The following is a 19,913-nucleotide window of genomic DNA, read 5'->3' on the forward strand; positions in this document are numbered from 1 at the left end:
TGTTCTTGAACTGAACTTGCTTGCTAGATCCATTTCAGTTCAGATTTTTATCTCATTTCCAAACACTGCCTCACCCCAAATTCTGGTTTTTCTCTTTTCTTGAAGAGTCAGTGAGTGTCCTTAATCTGACTGTGACTCTACTTAATACCTTAATACCTCTGAGCAAAAAGGAAGAGAAAGAGCTCCTTTAAAGGCATCTGGTAAATGGTACTTAATGATACTGTAAAAGGATCCATTCTTCCACGCCAGTTGACTAAAGCAGTGTTTGCGGAACGGATTCCTTTTATGTCTTGCAACGATGCACAAGACCCCGGAGAGATCAGGGACAGGCCTCAGTTGATATGTGGAGTTCTCTAGGTGGAACTTTTCCCACGTACAAGACTTTAAGTCCAAGAGAAAATAATTCAAGATTTTCTGAATAAAACTATCAACTACACAGGACTCCCAAGAGACAAGATGCAATTGTTTTGCATATAAATAAATATAAAACCAGATACCAACCTACATCAATCAGAGCAAGCTCTGGCAGCCCACCGCATTTAACTAGACACAAAGAAAGTCATGGCTGAATATAGCTGGGATGTAACAGTGGGCCCAGAGATAAAGAAGAAAATATATCAGAACACCACCATGTTTTAGAAGACAGAACGGAGACTGTGAACTATAAAGTTTGAGTGTACAGACCCTGTTAAGGGTCTCCAGAAAGGTACACCTGTGTCTTTAAGGCTGAGAGAAAGGGATTTCATACAGATGACCCACGTCACAGAAATAGTATCATTATCATAATTCTTTTGTAGGCAACAGATGTAGTAACCATGGAGTTCCAGAAGCTATAAGCTGAGTAAACCTTTACTCATGCATTACTCTACCTGATGCTAATGGAAAGCTTCCTGCGCATCAACACTGTCTCATCACCTCCCACCCATGAGCTCACTTAATCCATGAAGTAAGCACTACTACTATCCCTGCTTTATTTCTAAGAAACCAAAGAACAGAGAGATTAAGTAACCTTCCCATAGTATAGGAAGTGATTAAACCAAAATTCAAACCAGGAGTTCAATCGTGATGCAATACTGCCTCCCTCACAAATGAATATCGATTTCCAAAACCACATGGCTGTGCATGGGTTGTACATGTACACATGTACATGCACACATATTTCTAAATGTTACATATGGATAAATAAACTCACCTATGACGATACATGTGCCTAGTATACAGACAGTACTGTGTACTCTGTACACAGCAAATACTCAAACATATTTATTTGACCTGAGTATGGAGAAAACTCCAGAATCACAATCAAGAGATCTGCATTCTAGTCTTTCTTCTGACACTAGGCAACCATGTGATCTGGGGTCAGCTTACCTTTGGATAAAATGTCAATATCTGTAGGTAAAAAGGACATAATGAATGCTCTACAGTCTTCTCAACACTAACATTTTGCCTTAAATCTGATGTATTTAGTACAGGGCGGGGGCCCAGGTGTGGCTGCTTCTTGGAAGCTTCTCAGGTGAGTCGAACGTGGCTCAAGGGAGCAGCCAGGATTTGGACTCAATCCCAGAGGGTGGTTCTGGGGCAAAGCTGAAGGGTCGTCCGGTTACCCTGGAGTCAGAAATTGCTGGGGCTAAATATCAGCGCTACCAGGTATGAACTCCATGATCCTGCAAGTCTCTTGATGTCACCGAGCTTGGTCTTTATCTGTAAAATGAAGAAAGCTGATACCTACTTAAACTAGCTGTGAGGACCAAATTTAAATGGAAAGTACATGCTAGGCACCTGGTTTTCCCCAATAAATGTGAGGTGCTAGGGGCGCCTGAGTGGCTCAAAGAGTTAAAAGCCTCTGCCTTCGGCTCAGGTCATGATCCCAGGGTCCTGGGGTCGAGCCTCACACATTGGGCTCTCTGCTCTACAGGGAGCCTGCTTCCTCCTCTCTCTCTGTCTGCCTCTCTGCCTACTACTTGTGATCTCTGTCTGTCAAAGAAATAAATAAAATCCTTTAAAAAGAAAAAAAAAAATGTTAGGTGCTAGGGATTGTATTGAGAGCACTTCAGAGAAAAAAACATTAAAAGATACACAGAACTGAACTTGGATATATAGAACACCAGCTAGGACTAAGAGTTGCTGGCAAACAGATCCAATCACTGACAGCAACGGCACAGTGAAGCTCGTAAAAGAAAGAGGCCAAAGCACAGGTTTGGGCAGGACAGAGCACAGACCAGAGAGTCTGGTGATGACAGCATCAGTAAAGAGAAAGGTGTAAGCCATCCAGCGCACTCCGGTCATCATCATATCCGGCAGAAGAACCTCTAATTCAAAGAACAAAACATACCAAGAAGACCATAGGTCTTAGGCCTGATTCTTCAAGCCTCAAAATAAATCTCAAGTCCCTTACTATTTTAAAACATCAAGTGCCAAGCTGAAAGACACTGAACATCACTTCTCTTTGCCACTCCCAGGGTAAGGAATCTGACCTTAGCCTCACTAGCCTCCCGATTACTGCACCTGTGGAACGGGTCGGAATTTGATGGGGCCATGCTCTTGTTTCTATTTTCTGCCCCTCCTCAGGTTTCTGAGTCAGAGGTCACAGAAGACCCCACCATGCCACCATGCTTTTTTGCCAAACACCTGTCATCATTCATCCTAGTGAGGTTTCTACTGTATTGGTTTAATCAAATATGTACTATATTCTCCATTCAAATGTGGAGGGGCCAGTGGCTCAATGTCAAAGGCAAACATGCTTTTTTTGGGTTATTTTTCCAGTAGAAAACACAGATCATAGTGATCTATTAGCTGTAAAATGAAGATACTACTCATGGGGAGGCTGCCGTGGGAAGCAGTGTGTTCCTACTGACGCAGGAGTGAATATAGGCACTGGGCTGGGAATGCATGGACTGGGGTCCCAGGGTCCGGTTTCCCCACATCCCCAGGTGTGACAGCAAGCTACCTAGCCTTTTTTTTTTTTTTTTAAAGATTTTATTTATTTATTTGACAGAGAGAAATCACAAGTAGATGGAGAGGCAGGCTGAGAGAGAGAGAGGGAAGCAGGCTCTCTGCTGAGCAGAGAGCCCGATGCGGGACTCGATCCCAGGACTCTGAGATCATGACCCGAGCCGAAGGCAGTGGCTTAACCCACTGAGCCACCCAGGCGCCCCAAAAAGGATACATAGCTACCTAGCCTTTTGAATGTTAGTATAAACCTCTGGACTAGGGGATAGGGAAAACTTCTAAAATAAAATTTTTAAAAATAAACTTAGTGTTCTGGAGTAATTTTTAGACTCAGAGGAAGGCTGGGTTTTAGACTGAGAGTGGATTGAGAGAGGCACAGACCTGAGGATGGCCCTCGCTCAGGTGACAGCTTCTGTTAGCACAGCACGTTACTGGAACTGAGTGACCTAGGAGTTCCCTTGGGTCTCCGTTACTGTCTTCCATGTGTTTGGGGACCCGCTCTGGGGCGCCATATCACATGAAGCTGTCCCGTTTCCCTAGTCTCCTCTGGCTGCATGTCACGGGTCTTTTTTTTTTTTTTTTAAGGTTTTATTTATTTGACAGAGAGGGAGAGATTACAAGTAGGCAGAGCAGCAGGCAGAGAGAGAGAGAGAGGGAAGCAGGCTCCCTGCTGAGCAGAGAGCCTAATGCAGAGCTTGATCCCAGGACCCTGAGATCATGACCTGAGCCGAAGGCAGAGGCTTAACCCACTGAGCCACCGAGGTGCCCCATGTCAAGAGGTTTTAATTTGTAAAATGTAAAATGAAAAGGAGCTTTAGAATAGAATTAACTATTGTTTATGCATTATATGAATTTATGCATTAAATGAATTCATGCATGTGAAGCACCAAGAGAGCTGCCTGGAATGTATTAAGCTCCAAATACTGGTTATGAGCATGATCATTACAAACATTTAGACTTATCCTACACTGTGATCAGTTCTAAGCGTCTTCAACATTTGCTTTGGATTCCAAATTCTACGGCTTCAGATTTTATTTTCTCTTTAACAAGTTAGCTTGACCACATCTTCATGAACATCTTGTTCTAACCAACTCAGTCAGCATGAACAGCTCAACTGAGGAGAGCAGGACAGGCAAGAAGAGACAGAGTGAAGGCAGAGGCACCTCCGGTTCACTTCATCACCAAACATCAATCTTGCGCCACAGAGAAACACAACCAAGGAACCCAAGAGGGGAAATTCAGGAGGGGACATTCCATAGAAACCAGCAAAGTCACAAATACTCATTTCCTGTTACATAGTCTGTACACAGCTTCCAAGCACCATTAGGAGGTAAGAAAAGATGATCTGTGGTGAAGGGGGGCAGGGAAGTGATGCCTAGCCTCATCCTCAGTGCACTGAGCTTGCTAAACGTGCCTGGGAGAAGGCTCCACCAGATCCGGGTTACTCATGCAACTCATCCTACTGATACCAGGAAATCATGAATCAATGCCAACTGCTTTAGAGAATAAAAGGAAGTAAAAGGCTCTAGGGTAGAGCCTGTACTGAAAGAGACAAAACCTCTTGCTTCTCACAGCATAACATTTGACTAAGAAGTGTTAAGAAGTTTCTATGACCCAAGAGCCAGGGAGAACAGTGGGTTGTTTTTTAGTAGAGGCCAAAGTGTCCACTTAACAGTACGTGTGTCAAACCCATTAAATATAATGTAAAGCTGGCAGACAAGAACTCCCATATGGGTGTGGGTGGGGGTTGGGCAGGGACAGGGCGGGGAAAGGGACAAAGAGAAAAAGAGAGATTAGGGGGACAAATAGCTGAGCAGAGGCACAAGAAAGAGTAAATTCTGTGTTTTTAATAAATAGCAATCTGTTTCAGCTTTCTGCATTATCTTCAGGAAAACCATATTAACAAATAAAATCCAGAAAACTCTATTAAGTCTTTTCTGAAGCCAGTTACAGAATGCTTCTTGATCAAATTGGTATTTCAGACAGGTTCGAATTATTCCTTCTAAGTCTGGTAGCATAGTCTTTTGAGTCAAAGGTGAAGACGGCACCTGCCATGACAACTGCTGCTGGCTGCCTTCTGCTTTGTTTCCAGTGGCCAGGCCCCAAGCATACCTGTCACCTCCCAACCAGCTCCTCGCTGTACATGATCATGGGAATAGAGTTCTGGCTAAAAGGGGTAAGAAGCTATTACGCACATACACAGAATAAAGTTGGACGTCCTTCCTCATACCATACACAAAAATTAACCCAAAATGGATCATAAACCCAACAATGCACTGAAACTACAAAACATTTTAGAAGAAAATATGAGATTAAGTCTTTGTGATCCTGGGTCAGGCAAAGCCTTCTTTGATCTGACACTGAAAGTACAAGCAACAAATGAATCAGTATATTGAACTTTATCAAAGTTAAAAAAAATCGGTGCTTCAACAGACACCGTGAAGAAAATGAAAAAGGAAACTCAGAGAATGAAAGAATACATTTGTAAATCATATATCTGATAAGGGACTTGTATTTAGAATATATAGAAATTCTCACAACTCAGTAATAAAAAGACAAATAACCCAGTTAAAAATAGGTAAAGAATCTGAATAGCAGTTTTCCAAAAAAGATATTCAAATGGCCAAGACGCACATGAAAAGATGCTCAACAACACCAGCATTCACGGGGAAACTACAAATCAAAACCACAATGAGATTCCATTTCACAGCCACTAGAATGGCTACAATAATTAATTTAAAAAAAAAAAAAAAAGAGGGGCGCCTGGGTGGCTCAGTGGGTTAAGCCTCTGCCTTTAGCTCAGGTCATGATCCCAGGGTCCTGGAGCCTGCTTCCCCCTCTCTCTCTGCCTGCCTCTCTGCCTACTTGTGATCTCTGTCTGTCAAATAAATAAATAAAATCTTTAAAAATATATATATATGTACATATGTATGTGTGTGTGTGTATATATATATATATATATATATAAAAGAGAGAGAGAGAGAGAATAACAAGTGTTGGTAATGATTTATCCAGAAATTAGAACCTTCATGCCCTTCTAGTATGAATATAAAACAGTACTGACGGTTACTCAAACAATAAACATAGAGCTACCGTGTGACTCAGCAATTCTACTCCAAGGAATAGTGGCATGAAAAGAAAAATCCTGTGTCCACACACAAATGTTCATATCAGCATTATTCTTAATAGCCAAAATGCAGAAAATGATCCAAATGTCTATCATCTGATAAACAGATAAATAAAATGTGGCATTTGAATGGTGTATTTGACAGGAAAAAGATAGACAGTACTTGATACCATGATTTATAATGAGTATATATGTTAGGTCTTCTTACCCATTTCTGGCGTAGAGCTCCTAAAACCCTCGGAATTTCCTTACTGAGGAGAGTGAATGAGAAAGGGGTCTTTGTTATGTTAATGAGGTGACTTTGGAAAGCAACTAAGGTTGGGGGCTGGCTGCCAAGGACAGGACATGATCACGTGAACAGAGGGTTAGAACTTTCACTCCCCTCCCTGCTGACCAAGGAAAGGGGCTGGAGGGTGAATCATTTGCCAGTGGCGAATGACTTAATCAATCAGGCCCCTGTACTGAAGCCTCCACGTAACACAGAAGGACGGGGTTAAGGACCTTCCAGGCTGGTGAACAGGGCTGGGAGAGCACAGGCCTGACGAGGGGAAGGAAGCCTCACAGGGCCTTGCCTTGTGCATCTCCTCCATCTAGCTGTTCCTGGCTGATACCCTTTTATAATAAACAGACGACCTAGGAAGTAAAAATGTTTTTCTGAGTTCTAGTGGCCGCTCTAGCAAATTAAATGAACCCAAGCAGGGGGTCACGGAAACCTCTGACTTGCAGTCCGTCAGTCAAACCTGGGCTTAGCCTGTGTTTGCTGCTCTCTCCAGGTAGACTGTGTCAGAACTGAGTTGAATGGGAGGACACCCTACTGGTGTCCACGAAGTGCATGCGGTATGTGTGGAAACAATCCCTCCGCACACTGGAATTAGGTCCAGGAACCCATTTAAGTAGAGATATGCTCACATGGATGAGCCCAGAAACATGCTAAGTCAAAGAAGCCAGTCACAAAAAGTCAAATATTATATAATTCTGTTTATATGAAATATCCAGAAAAGGCAAATCTATAGAAAAAGAAAGTACATTAGTGGTTGCTCAGGGCTCAGTTGTGGGGGAGCTGAGGGAACATGGGAAATTACTGCAAATGGCTTCGGATTTCTTTTTGGGTGAAAATACTCTAAAAGTGATTGTGGTAATAACTGCGTAAGTATGAATGTACTGAAATCCATTTAATTATACACTTTAAATGCATGGAGTACATGGTGTGCAGATTATAATTTCATATTCAGTTTTACATATATGAATATACACGCACATATTTATACATATGAAATTACTAATTGGTGATTTGGGAGAAGCCCTTTAAAAGGCAACAGACTTGCCTGGCTTATTCTTTTGCCTTTTTAAGAAACTGAACTTTGTTTTTTTAGCAAAGGTAAAATGCATGTATCATAAAATAAAGAGATCTTAAATGAATAATGTAAGTGCTTTGATACATGTAGGCATTTGTGTTTCATCCTAATTAGGATACAGACTATTTCTATCTTTCCATGTGCCCTTTTGTCAATTCCACCCCTCAAAGGCATTGTTTTCATTAAAAAAAAAAAAAAAAGATTTATTTTAGAGAGAGAGGGGGTACATGAGCAGGTGGGGGGCTGAGGGAGAGGGAAAGGATCTCAAGCAGACTCCCCGCACAGCCTGGACCCCCCATGCGGGGCTCCATCCACGACCCTGAGATCACGACCTGAGGTGAAATCAAGAGTGGGCTGCTCAACCAACTGAGCCACCCAGGTGCCCCAGAAATGTTGTTTTCTAGTGCCATTTTTTTTTTTTAAGAATTTTATTTATTTGACATAGAGAGAGAACATAAGCAGGGGGAGCAGCAGGCAGGAGAAGCAGAGGGAGAAAGAGGCTCCGTGCTGAGCAGAGAGCCGGATGCGGGACTCGATCCCAGGACCCTGGCTGGGATGAGATCATGACCTGAGCCGAAGGCAGACACTCAACTGACTAAGCCTCCCAGGCGCCCCATGTTTTCTAGCACCATTGATTAGTTTTGCCTTTTCTTAAAATTCACATAAGTGGAATCATACCACAGGTACGATTTTTTACTACACAGTATGTTTTTGAGATTCATCTATGTTGCTGCATTTATCAGTTCTTTCTTTTTATTGCTAATTAGAATTCCATTTTATCAATATTGTTTATTTATCCATCTTCCTGTTAATGAGTATGTGGGTTATTCCCAATTTTGAGCTATTATCACTAAAGATGCTGTAAATATTCTTATACTAGTCTTTTTTGAACATACGTTTTCATCCCACTTGGGTAAATATCTATAAGTTGAATCGCTAGATCATAGGGTAGGGTAGGTGAATTTTTGAAGAAACAGGCAAAAACCCCCCAAAGTGGTCATACCATTCCACACTCCCCTAAACAGTATGAGAAGGCGCTAATCTACATTCTCACCAATATTTGGTGTTGCTGGTTTTAAACATTTTAGCCATTCTAGTGGGTGTGAAATGAATCTCATTGTGGTCTTAGTTTGCATTTCCCTAATGACGAATACCATTGAGCACTTTCATGCATGCTTACTGATTGTCTATATTCAGCTGACTCTTGAATCATGCAGGGATTGGTGTACCCACTGTCTTTGTGTTGATAAATTTTTGACACCCCTCCCCCCAAATTTAACTACTAATAGCCTACAGTTGTCCAGAGACCTTACCATAACGTAGACAGTCGATTAACACATATTTTGTATATGTGTACTATATACACATTAAAAAATACAGTGCTGTATTTGGCTGTCATAAGATTATAAAATATTCCTTTTCTTATAGAAACTTTACCATTTTAACTTTTACATTATGGTTTATAAAGGATCTTAAAACAACTTCTGTGTATGGTGTAAAGTAGGAGTTAAGTTTTTAAAATATGTATGCCTACTGTTACAGAAATATTTACTAAAAATATTTCCTCTTCTGCATTTAATTGAATTGGCATGTTTATTAAAATTCAACTGACATCAATATTTGGGGGGCTAAATCTGAAATTGTTGCATCAATCTACGTTTCTGCCTGTACGCCAATACCACACCATCTGAATTACTGGGCCTTTGCAAGAAGTCTTGAAATCAAGTGTGAATCTTCCAACTATGTTCTTCTTACACAAATCAACTTTTAGGGGAAAGTGATAGCTGAACAATAGTGTATTTTACAATCCATGGACATGATTTCTGTCTTATTTAGATCATCTTTAATTTTTTTCAGCACTGTTTTATAGTTTTCAGCATGGAAACTTTTTCATACCTGCCATTAAATTTATTTCTCAGTATTTTTTGTTTCATGCTATTCTAAATAAACTGTTTTCTAAATTTTATTTTTTGAATGGTTTGCTCCTAGTATATAGCAATATAATCAACTTGTTTCCCGTAACTTTACTAAATTAACCCATCACTTCTAAGAGTTGAACACTTGAAATTTTCTATGTAAATAATGATTTCATCTGCAAGTGAAGGCAGATTTACTTCTTCCTTCCCAATCTTTAGCATTGCTTCTTTTTCTTATCCTACTGCTCTGACTAGGCCTTCCAGTACAATACCGAACACAAATGGTGAAAGCAGGCAAAACGATTTATCCTAAAATCAAAACGATTTTAGGACCTATATGTTTTAGACCAAAGCTGGGACACTTTATCATTTCTTCAATTTTTTTCTGTTCATATCTCTGTCCTTTCCTTCAGGGAGTCCAATTACATGTTTCAGACTGACTCATATTGTTTCACATTCCTGAGTTTTAAATTTTTAAGTCTTTTTTCCCCATGCTCTTCAGATTTGACCAATTCTATTAATTTGTTTTTATATATATATATTGACTCTTCCTTTTGCTTCCGTAATTTGCTATTAAGTCCCATCTAATAAAACATACACTTCAAAGACTGCAGTTTTTCATGCCTAGAATTTTTAGTTCCTTTCTTTCTGCTAAATTTCCCATTCTGTTCTTTCATTATGGCCATGTTTTCCTTTAAGGTCTTGAACCTGTTAATAAAAGTTGCTTTAGATTGTCTGCTAATTACAACATCTGGCTCATCTCAGAGTTTCCAGTAAAACATTTTCATGTTTCTCCACATCTCCAATAACTTTTTTATTGTACATGGGCCAAGAATATAATTTGCTATAATAAGTAAGAGTAAATAAATGCTATTTAAACACAAAATATAAAAGCTACAAAAAGAAATGAAAGAGCTCTATACATAGCCACATAGTGTCTCAATATACTAAGTTTAAAAATCCAAATTTCAAGACAGTATATACATATAACAGTGTGATCCAAGTTTTTAACTTTTTATTTTGAGGTAACTCTGCAGCTGTAAAATCCCATATATTCTTTACCCAGTTTATATCTTGCACACCTATAGCACAGTAGCATAATCAGGAAATTGACAATGATATACTCCACAGATCTTATTCCAATCTCACCAGTTTTATAGGCAGTTGTGTGTGTTTAAGTTCTAAACAATTTTATCATACCTATATTCAAGTGATCCCCACCACAGTCAAGATACAGACATTTCTATCACAAATTTCCCTCATGCTACCCTTCCTGGAAATATGATCCATTTTTATGAAGGGAAAAATATTAGAACAGCAGAGAAATGCAGAGAAAATAATCAATATGGAAAGTTATTCATACACTGATAAGTTTTAGAGCATAAGAATATAGGGAAGAGAAATGCTTTTCTTCTTTATGGGCTGCTATAATGTTTGATTTTTTTTTTTTTTTAGAACGAACATGCATCATTTTTAATATAAAAAATAAAATCTGGAAAATAAACATAACATGGAAATATCTGGTTATAAGCACAGCATAGTGAACAAACAGATAAAGATAGAAGCTGAAAGAAGAACCATGATACTGAAGTGCATCAAATAAGAGAAACTATTTAGAAATCTAGTTTCCTATTATTAGCATACTATCTCCAAATTATGTTCCTTTATTTAAGAAAGAACTGGTCACTTTTAATACTAGGAAAAGATTTCAAAAGAAAAAAAAAACTTCAAAAATTTTGCAGAAACCTTAAATGTCACAATAAATGGAATTACAGTACTTATTAATAAGATAAGGATTAGGGGACAATTAGACACTTAATAAATATCACTTAGTAAGAGTTTCCCGAGTATAATTTTAATATTCTTTCAAAAAAATCACATTACAGTATTACATTATTCCTTTAATGCTGGGCCAAAACTGTTAGCATGTGGTACAGACTCATAATAATTTAGAGAAGAGCTTTCTGATGGTCAGTTTTCCAAAGATGAAATGGATTGTCCCAGGAGGTTAATGAGTTCTCCATCATTAGTAATCAGAAGTCAAACAGAAGCAAAATGCTTATTTGTAACAGGAATGCTGCAGAGGAGATTTGGGCATCAGAAATATGGTTGAGTAAGCTCTTTTCCAAAGCTGAGGTTCCATCAAGGGTAAACAGAGCCAGAAAGCCCGAGATCAAGTTCTGTTCTCCTGTATAAATTTTGGGATAATTTATACTAAACCTGTCCCATCATTTGTAAAGGAAATGACATAAAAGTGCTTTCTAAATGGGAGAAGTACTAGTTGAGTAACACTATTATTCGAGGATAATGCAAAGGATACTGGGTTGAAACCCTAACAGAAGTTATTTATGTGGTGCTACTTCCCTAGTTGCTAGAAACACTATGAAGAAAAGCGAATGTTTTTTTTTTTTTTTAAGATTTTATTTATTTATTTGACAGAAATCACAAGTAGATGTGGGGCAGGCAGAGAGAGAGAGGGGGAAGCAGGCTCCCAGCTGAGCAGAGAGCCCGATGCGGGACTCGATCCCAGGACCCTGAGATCATGACCTGAGTCGAAGGCAGCGGCTTAAACCACTGAGCCACCTAGGCGCCCCAAGAAAAGCGAATGTTAAATGGGCTAATGTTAAAAAGCTATCAGATGCCTATTGTTGGAGCATATTTAACCTTCCTTCCTAGAACAAGCCTCAGGTAGGCAGCTGAATGTCATTTAAAATCCAGTACACACAGTAGGAACTTGACAGCGAGCTCCTGAGGGGATCTCCAAACCGACGAAGCAAAGACCCAGGCTCTGCAATAGGATTCATTGCTACCCAACATAACTATGCTGCACTTGCAATTCCTGATTTATTAAGGTTCTTCTAAAAGATTTATTTATTTATTTGAGAGGGGGTTGGCGAGCAAGCAAACCTGAGGGGGAAGGTCAGAGGGAGAAGCAGACTCCCCGCTGAGCAGGAAGCTTGATTCAGGACTCGATCCCAGAACCCTAGGATCATGATCTGAGCTGAAGGCAGACCCTTAACTGACTGAGCCACCCAGGCGCCTCAAATTCCTGATTTTTAGAATGGAGGTTTGGGACAGTCAGACTAAAATAGCTATTAAAAGTTCAGTTTGAGTGCTGTAATAGATTTCCAAGATAACAGACCTTACCGCAATTATGTGCAAATCTATCCACTGAGCAAAACCCTTAACCACAATATCAATCCTCCATCATTTTGCAAATCCCCTTTCTCTTACTTAAGCCATCCATAATTATGAGTTCAGAAGAAAAGAAGGAATCTCCTAGTTCAATCATGAACACTTTGAGATTTTTAAATATCCTAAAATTACAAATATTTATTAATTTACCTAAATAAATGAGAACTGTTAAAGTAGAAAGAAATGGCTGTGTAATTGTTCAAATAAATTTTTATAGGTTGACTGATGGAAGAGCACTTTTACTTTCTTTTACTTAATCCTTGCTGCCCAAGAGCCAGGAGTCTTAGTATTAGAAAATCTTATGTGGGTTATAGTTTAAGTCACTACTGTCCTTTAAACACTAGACTAAATCAAATTTCCTTCTGTTTCTGCTCATACACTCCCATTTGTTTCTTAGGACCCACAGATTTTTAACAGAATATAAAATACAGTAATAGCAACACACCTATTCACTGAAAGAGACAAAAAAACCCATACCCAGTTTTTACTGCTATATATGATTACTAGACAATCTCCTTTACACATAAAATTACTTGCCCAGAAAAAGATCTTTTCAAGCTGACATTTTAATTAAAATGGATGCTTATGTCTTCTTGAGCCTGCCTCCCCAAATAGAGAACTTGGGATATTTATAATTCTCTTCCTTACACACCTGCACCACACTGTATGCTTCAATAACAAGGTGACTATCAAAATACAAAAGATTTAATACAGTCATAATCACTATTATTCTTTAGGCCAAGTGTTTTGGCAGATCCTGACTCTAGATTCTGAGAATAAATGGGGAATTCTGCATATAAATTTTCTGGTAAATCATTATTGTATTTAAAATAGTTTTTTAAAAATGTAATGAAGAGCTTAATAAAATCCAGCAGTTTAACACTCCCTAGCAACAAACACAGGAAATTGTGTTTTCCCATGCAAAGTGCACAAACATGGCCAAGATCCTTTTCAGGTTAAGAGACAGAAATTGGGAAGACCAAGCTCCTGAATATTTTCATAGCTACTGCTCCTGAAAAGTGGTGCCTCTTGCAAGAAAAGGATAGAACAAAGATCTTAATGTTGCGGGTCTGAAAGATATCCACATCAAAACCAGGTATAGTGGTCCTAACCTAAGCAGCTGGCAAACCGCAGGACGGATGTGGGCACTCTTCTGCCTAATAAAATCTGAATCAAACACTTTGCATCTGATTCTCCATGTGAGCTTTTATGCAAACTTCTAAAGTGCAAGGAATCCTGGGGTGGAAGAGCTATTCTGAGAGATTTCACATAGTTCATGTAATTAGGGAAACCACTTCCTTTGATTGTAAGTGTTCAAAACAGCTGAATTTCTCCTATCAAAGGCACTCTGTGATTTGGGTCACCTCTTTTACTTTCTCTTTCATGTTTCTCAGGATGAGAGGTGAAGCTGGAGAGCACATTATTTAGGGGAAAAAGAGATCTTGCTTTTTGTTTTAGGGATTGAACTTACACTATTCAAAAGACTGTCATTTAGAATCTTCCTTTCTTTCTCACCCTCTCTTTCCTTCTCCACCAAGGCTCTTCCGTAGAACACAATCCAAAATGCCAATTTAAGGCTGATGGAAATGGTCATATTGTGTGTAGAAGAATTCTAAGTTTCATGTTTGGGTTTAAAACGTAATTAGGAAGAATGGTAGTCTCCAGGATCTTGATCTCCATATTATGATTTTTTGTTGTTATAATGGTGGAATAAGAGAGAAAGAGACAGGGACAGAGAGAGAGAACTGGAAAAAGGAGCCTTCTCTCCCCACTCCCCTTCCCCCCCATAAAAAGCACAAGTCACCAGCAGCAAAGATGGTAAAAGAAAATACCATCCTGTTCTTTTCCTGTATTGCTGCAGTATCCTTTTTCCCTAAAAGTGGAACACAAGCTTATTCAGTGAGGAGGTTCATGCTGCTTTGCTATAGATAATCTTAGCACTGACGCCGATAAGGTATTCAGTTCGACTTTGAAAATATCTTGGTCAGTTTAGCACAGTTAGGATTGTCAGTGAATATACAAACTAAAAGGTAGAAAATAATTCGCCACTTATCAACCACTTCGATGCCCATATTTCTACTGAATCTAAAGATGAACAATAATGTATGTACTACAATCTCTAAAATTTTATTTTATTTATTTATTTTTTTTAAAGATTTTATTCATTCATTTGACAGAGATAGATCACAAGTAGGCAGAGAGGCAGGCAGAGAGAGAGAGAGGGAAGCAGGCTCCCCGCTGAGCAGAGAGCCCGATGCGGGACTCGATCCCAGGACCCTGAGATCATGACCTGAGCTGAAGGCAGTGGCCCAACCCACTGAGCCACCCAGGTGCCCCGGCAATCTCTAAAATTTTAGTTAATTTAAATGTCAGTTATTTAAAACTCTGGATGGTTAATAAAAACTAGAGATGTTGTCAGTCACATCAAGGAAAAGGGTTTTGAGCCATATGAATTAAATACAACAAATTTCTCCAGAGTGACAGTAATACCACTTGCCTTCACTATATTTGATCCTTACAATTCAAGAGAAACATAACTAGGCAGGATTATCCCCATTTTATAGAGGAAGAAACTAAGTTCCAGAGTTAGCTAACTTACCCTACAGCCTAGTCAATAAGAGCAAAGTAGAAGAAGCTCTAAAAGTTTAAACAGAGAAGAACAGGGCATGGTCTGCATTGTTCAGGATCCTAAATTTCTCTTACCATAGTCTAAAAAAAAAAAAAAAATCACACCAGCTTCTCCAGCAAATACATCACTTTAATTCAGAGTAAGCCAAGTATAAAGTGTGCTCCTGGGAAGCCATAGTTTCCTCACTGTCTACTTAACACTTAGCTTTCCAGCGTCTGTGTCTAAGATGCTGCATTCCCATCGCCTGGCTCATCGCTGTCATCTGTGGAATTCTTTTCAGGTTCTTGATCTTATTGTGCCTTTCAACATCAATTATTTCTTCTACTATCATACTGAGTCAGGTGCTACCTAAATTATTAATGTAAGTGTTGAAGAGGACATGAATAAACGTATTTAATTCCATGAGGATTAGGCGTTCTCCACGTACTTGTTAGAGTGGGTACACATTCACCTAATCTGTACACGGAAACCTTATTTCGGTACTTTTACTACAGCACCAGACACACTCTGCCTTCCACATAGTGTTCCGTCCTCTTTGTTCCTATCACTGTTATAATCCTAAGCATGTCTCTGAGCCAGGATGTACTGAGCACTTGCTGTATGCCAAGCACTGCATCGAAAACCTAGACTTACCCGAAGGTACTCTGAGGTAGGTGCTGGTAGTGTCCTTCCAAGAGACCTGAGGACACAGGGCACAAAGAGCTCGTCTAAGGACTATGCTAGTCAAGTGGCTATGTGAGGGATTCCAGATTCTGACTCCGGAACCCACACCTCAGTCCACTGCCTGTGTGTGGAAGGTGTTTGTCGGCAAGTTTTCTCTCTCCAGGTTCCGCTGTAAGATCCCCCCAACATCTCGCACAGTTCTGGCACAGATTAATTCCTTAGTAAATGGCCTTTGAAGTAAGATGAAATCACAGCACAGTAAGGATGGAGAGGGCGCTACAGCCTAAATAAAAGGGCTGCCAGGTGGAAGATGTACCAGACCCAATCCACACAGCACAGGTGGTAAGACAGTACTAGAATCAGCGGACCAAGTTAAAGGGTAGCAAATTCTAACTGAAACTAGTTAAGGCCTTTAAAAGAGAACAACACTAAAGAAAAGGAAAGGAAAAAAAGGTGCCTTGGTCTAAGGTTCCTATTATCAGTGATATTTAAAGTGTCCAGATGACCAGGCAATGGAGAAAATAACCTCATCCTGAGACTCCTTGGTTAGGGTAGACCAGGGGTTCCTCAACACCAGTCCACTAACCTGCTGCATCAGGGCTAAACGTTTCTTACACACACACACACACACACACACACACACACACACACGCCCACTTAGGCTCTGCTGTGGAACTGCTAAATCAGAATCCTGCAAGCACGACCAAGCTACAAGCATGTTAACAAGCCCACCACGTCATCCTGCTGTGCGGCCAAAGTTAGGAAGACCGGACTTATGAGGTTCTTTTCAACCTTAAGCTCTAATTTTATGAAGATGTGCTTTCATTGGTCTCTTCACTGTATTATCACTGCAGTTACACTTCTGAAGCACCAAAGACATTACGGCCCCTGACTGACTCTCACGGTTTACACCAACTCTCCTTTCACTTTGTCCTTTCTGTGAACACGGACTGCGAGAGCTCTTTCCAGGAAGTCAGCATCCACTTGGACTTTCCCAATTGCTCAGCATCTTTCTACATGTGACCCAATCTGTTTTCAGATCCGAACTACTTTTGTGACCACGCACAAAAACAATGACCTCAGCTCTCTGGGTGAGGAACTCTGAGAAGTTTATATCATTTTGCGATGGCCTCCTAAAATTTAGAAGTTACATATAAAACATGTATTCTTCACCATACTTCCTCCTCTTAGAATACACAAATATTTAGGTAAAGCATTCAAAAATAATGTTCCCGGGGCGCCTGGGTGGCTCAGTCAGTTAAGTGTGAGGCTGTTGATGTGGCTCGGGTTAGGATCTCGGGGTTGTGAGATCTGCTGGAGTGGGGCTCTGCATTTAGTGAAATCTGCTTTTCTCCCTCTCTCTCTTTACCCGCCCTCACTGTCCTCTCTCTCAGATAAATAAATCTTTAAAATTATTATAATAATAATGTCCCTTAAATTTCATCACCTTCATACTAAAACCTTACTGAGGACTCTATTGAAATGAGCCACAGTTTCTCATCAATAAATATTTCTGAGTGCCTACTATGTGTAAAGTGCCACTGGGAGGTGGAAATGGAAGACATGAAAAGCAATTCACGGTGCATATTCCTAACATATGTCTAAAGCTTACTACGTGGGAGGCACTGTGCTAAATACTTCCTGGCCATGCTCCCTTTCAGTTCCTTTAACAAGCATATGAGATCTACCAATGTTCTCTCCAGCTTGCAAATGAAGAAAGTGAGACTTGGTGGGAAAGTCATGTGCCCTGGGTCACTAAGCGGGTAAGTGGAACAGCTGCGAGAGACTCTACCCCAGGATGACCACTTTCAAGCCTGAGTTTCTGGCCCCCGCACTACACAGAGTCCTCCTCCCAACCACACCACTCCACAGCCGGATGAGAGAAGGGGAAAGGCTCACAAAAGCAGCCCAAGACAAGGGCTCCCCTGAGGTGTAAAAAGAGTTCTGTGAAAACACAGAAGGAAAACTGAACTTTCCAGGGGGAGGCAATGGAGAACGTTCTGTCCTCTCCTGAAGCTGATGCACAACCTGCAGGAGGGGAAGGTAGCAGGAGAGGGTTAAAATTTTGTTAAAGGGCCTAATGTCACATTAAGGGGTTAGAATTTATTCTATGGGTAATGGAGAACTATCAAAAGCTTCTGTTGCAGAAATGACATGCTCTGATCTGTTTTTCTTTTTTTTTCTTTTATTTTAAATTTGGTATCCATATGGCAGATGGGTCAGAAAGGGAAGATAGCCAGATGCTGGAAGGAGATAATAATGACTTGAATTAAGAGAAGCAGAGATGGAGAGAAGAGAGCACCAATTCCCAAAACAAACAAAACCCTTTCCATTGTCAAGAAGATTTACAGGGTTGGGAATACAGCTGGACAAACCCATTTCCTCGGGAGCTCTGTCCTCCCATTGCAGGGACTTGGGTTTGGAATGCATTCATTGGAGAGAATTCCCCTGGGGAGGGCTGGGGGGTGACATGGGGCTGTCTCTAGGAAATGGAGGGTTTAGAATCGGTCTTGGTTGCAAACTACTCTCAGACACAGAGGAGGACATGAAACCACATCAGTCCAGTTAGCTGCCATCCTTACCACTGCTTCTATCAGTTCTTAAAACTTGCTCCTTTCCCAAACGGTTGCTTTGCAATAAATCCATAGGCCAGCCGAGGGTCCACAACACCGAGCAAATCCGAGCAGACCCTCAGGGGACCTGCCTCCCACTGTCCTACTGTCATCCTTCTGTCCGCTTGATTTTTTGAGATTTATTTATTTGTGGTTAAAATACCTTCTCTTATTAAGAATAAATATCTAAATGCCACATCACTTCCTAGCTGAAATGATGGATTCTGCCCGGCTACGGTTGTTAATTGATACTCATTTTGAAATGTGTTTTTCTTTTCATTGACAATTCTGAAAACAACAATTTGTATATGTGACTGGTTTAACGGTTCTCATCTCTAGACAGTTTATTTTTCACTCCACCTCAAAATGAAATTGTTGAATTCCTAAGCAACTCTTTCCCCATCTCCATCACACTGGGTATCCATGGCAACATGTCCTGAAGAACTGGTACACTGTGGCATTTCATTGTTTAATGGAGCACCTAATGTCAATTACTATACACGGAACTTTATATGTGTCTGTATTACTTAATCTCCTTCATATTCTATAAGGCACATAGGAGAGCCTCTGAATTCCCCGGAGACAATGCATTATCCCCTCTAGCGGGTAAAAGCCAGAGCAGAAAAACAGAGTGTATGCACAAGGATGATTTAAGATCTTTGGACTGCTGCTGCTCTGCTGTTTTCACCAAGTTAGAAGACACAGCCAAGGGTTTTATCCAAGCAGACAAAAAACTCTGCACAAATGCCGCTACTATGTGAAGTAATTATAATCCCTAAGAAATTATATGCACGTTGTTTTCAAAATTGCTCAGAGACGAGTCAAAATCTCAAACAGGATTCTTGTTTTAGTCATTACCACAGTTCAACAGAATTTGCGCAGATTCTAAAATCTTGTCAAACACTGTGGTTGAAGTTTTTGTCCTACACTGATATAATGATATTCTAGTGATGGTAACAATTGTCTGCCTGACTGTCCCTCTCACACCGCCGATCTCATTTCACCTACCAGACAGTCCAGGACAGAAATGCAAGGCCCACCCTGGGCAGAGCACTCTCCTGGCTGGGTGTTCAGAACCCGTCCCAGTCCCATCACCCCCTCACCGGGCACCACAACAGACTCGCACACTTTGGATGGGATCCAACACATTGTCCTGTCATATGCCGTTCTGCTCCTTAGTGAAGGTGTATTTAAATTTCCAACTGGAAAGATTCTCATCATTTTTACCATTCTATTTTTTTAACCCTCTCATCTTACAAAGGGGTAATAGATTGGTAAAGGGAGACCTTCCAGAATCTAGGACAAAACTGTGAATGCTACTTTCTAGTCAACAGCATAGAAATACGAGGCTCATGACGCTTTGTGTGTGTGTGTGTGTGTGTGTGTGTGTGTGTTTTATATATAGTAACAGAAATTAACTGGATAGCATCTCAGAACCGTTTTTCATGGGGGGATCTGGGGGGCTCA

General features: G+C 40.3%; 1 protein-coding gene across 5 annotated transcripts in view; it reads right to left on the minus strand.

Moving 5' to 3' along the window:
- Nucleotides 1-19,913, minus strand: part of MAP3K20 (mitogen-activated protein kinase kinase kinase 20) — a 179,032-nt gene that overhangs the window by 112,865 nt on the left and 46,254 nt on the right. Inside the window, exon 1 of one of the 5 annotated variants that reach the window (XM_059167017.1) lies at nt 15,805-15,900. The exons of the other annotated variants lie outside the window; for them this stretch is intronic. The gene's annotated coding sequence lies outside the window, so the exon portion shown is untranslated. Of the gene's footprint in view, nt 1-15,804; nt 15,901-19,913 lie in introns of those variants that run through there. 5 annotated transcript variants of the gene reach the window in all.

Source organism: Mustela lutreola, chromosome 3 (genome assembly GCF_030435805.1).
Source record: "Mustela lutreola isolate mMusLut2 chromosome 3, mMusLut2.pri, whole genome shotgun sequence".
Classification (NCBI taxonomy): Eukaryota; Metazoa; Chordata; class Mammalia; order Carnivora; family Mustelidae; genus Mustela; species Mustela lutreola.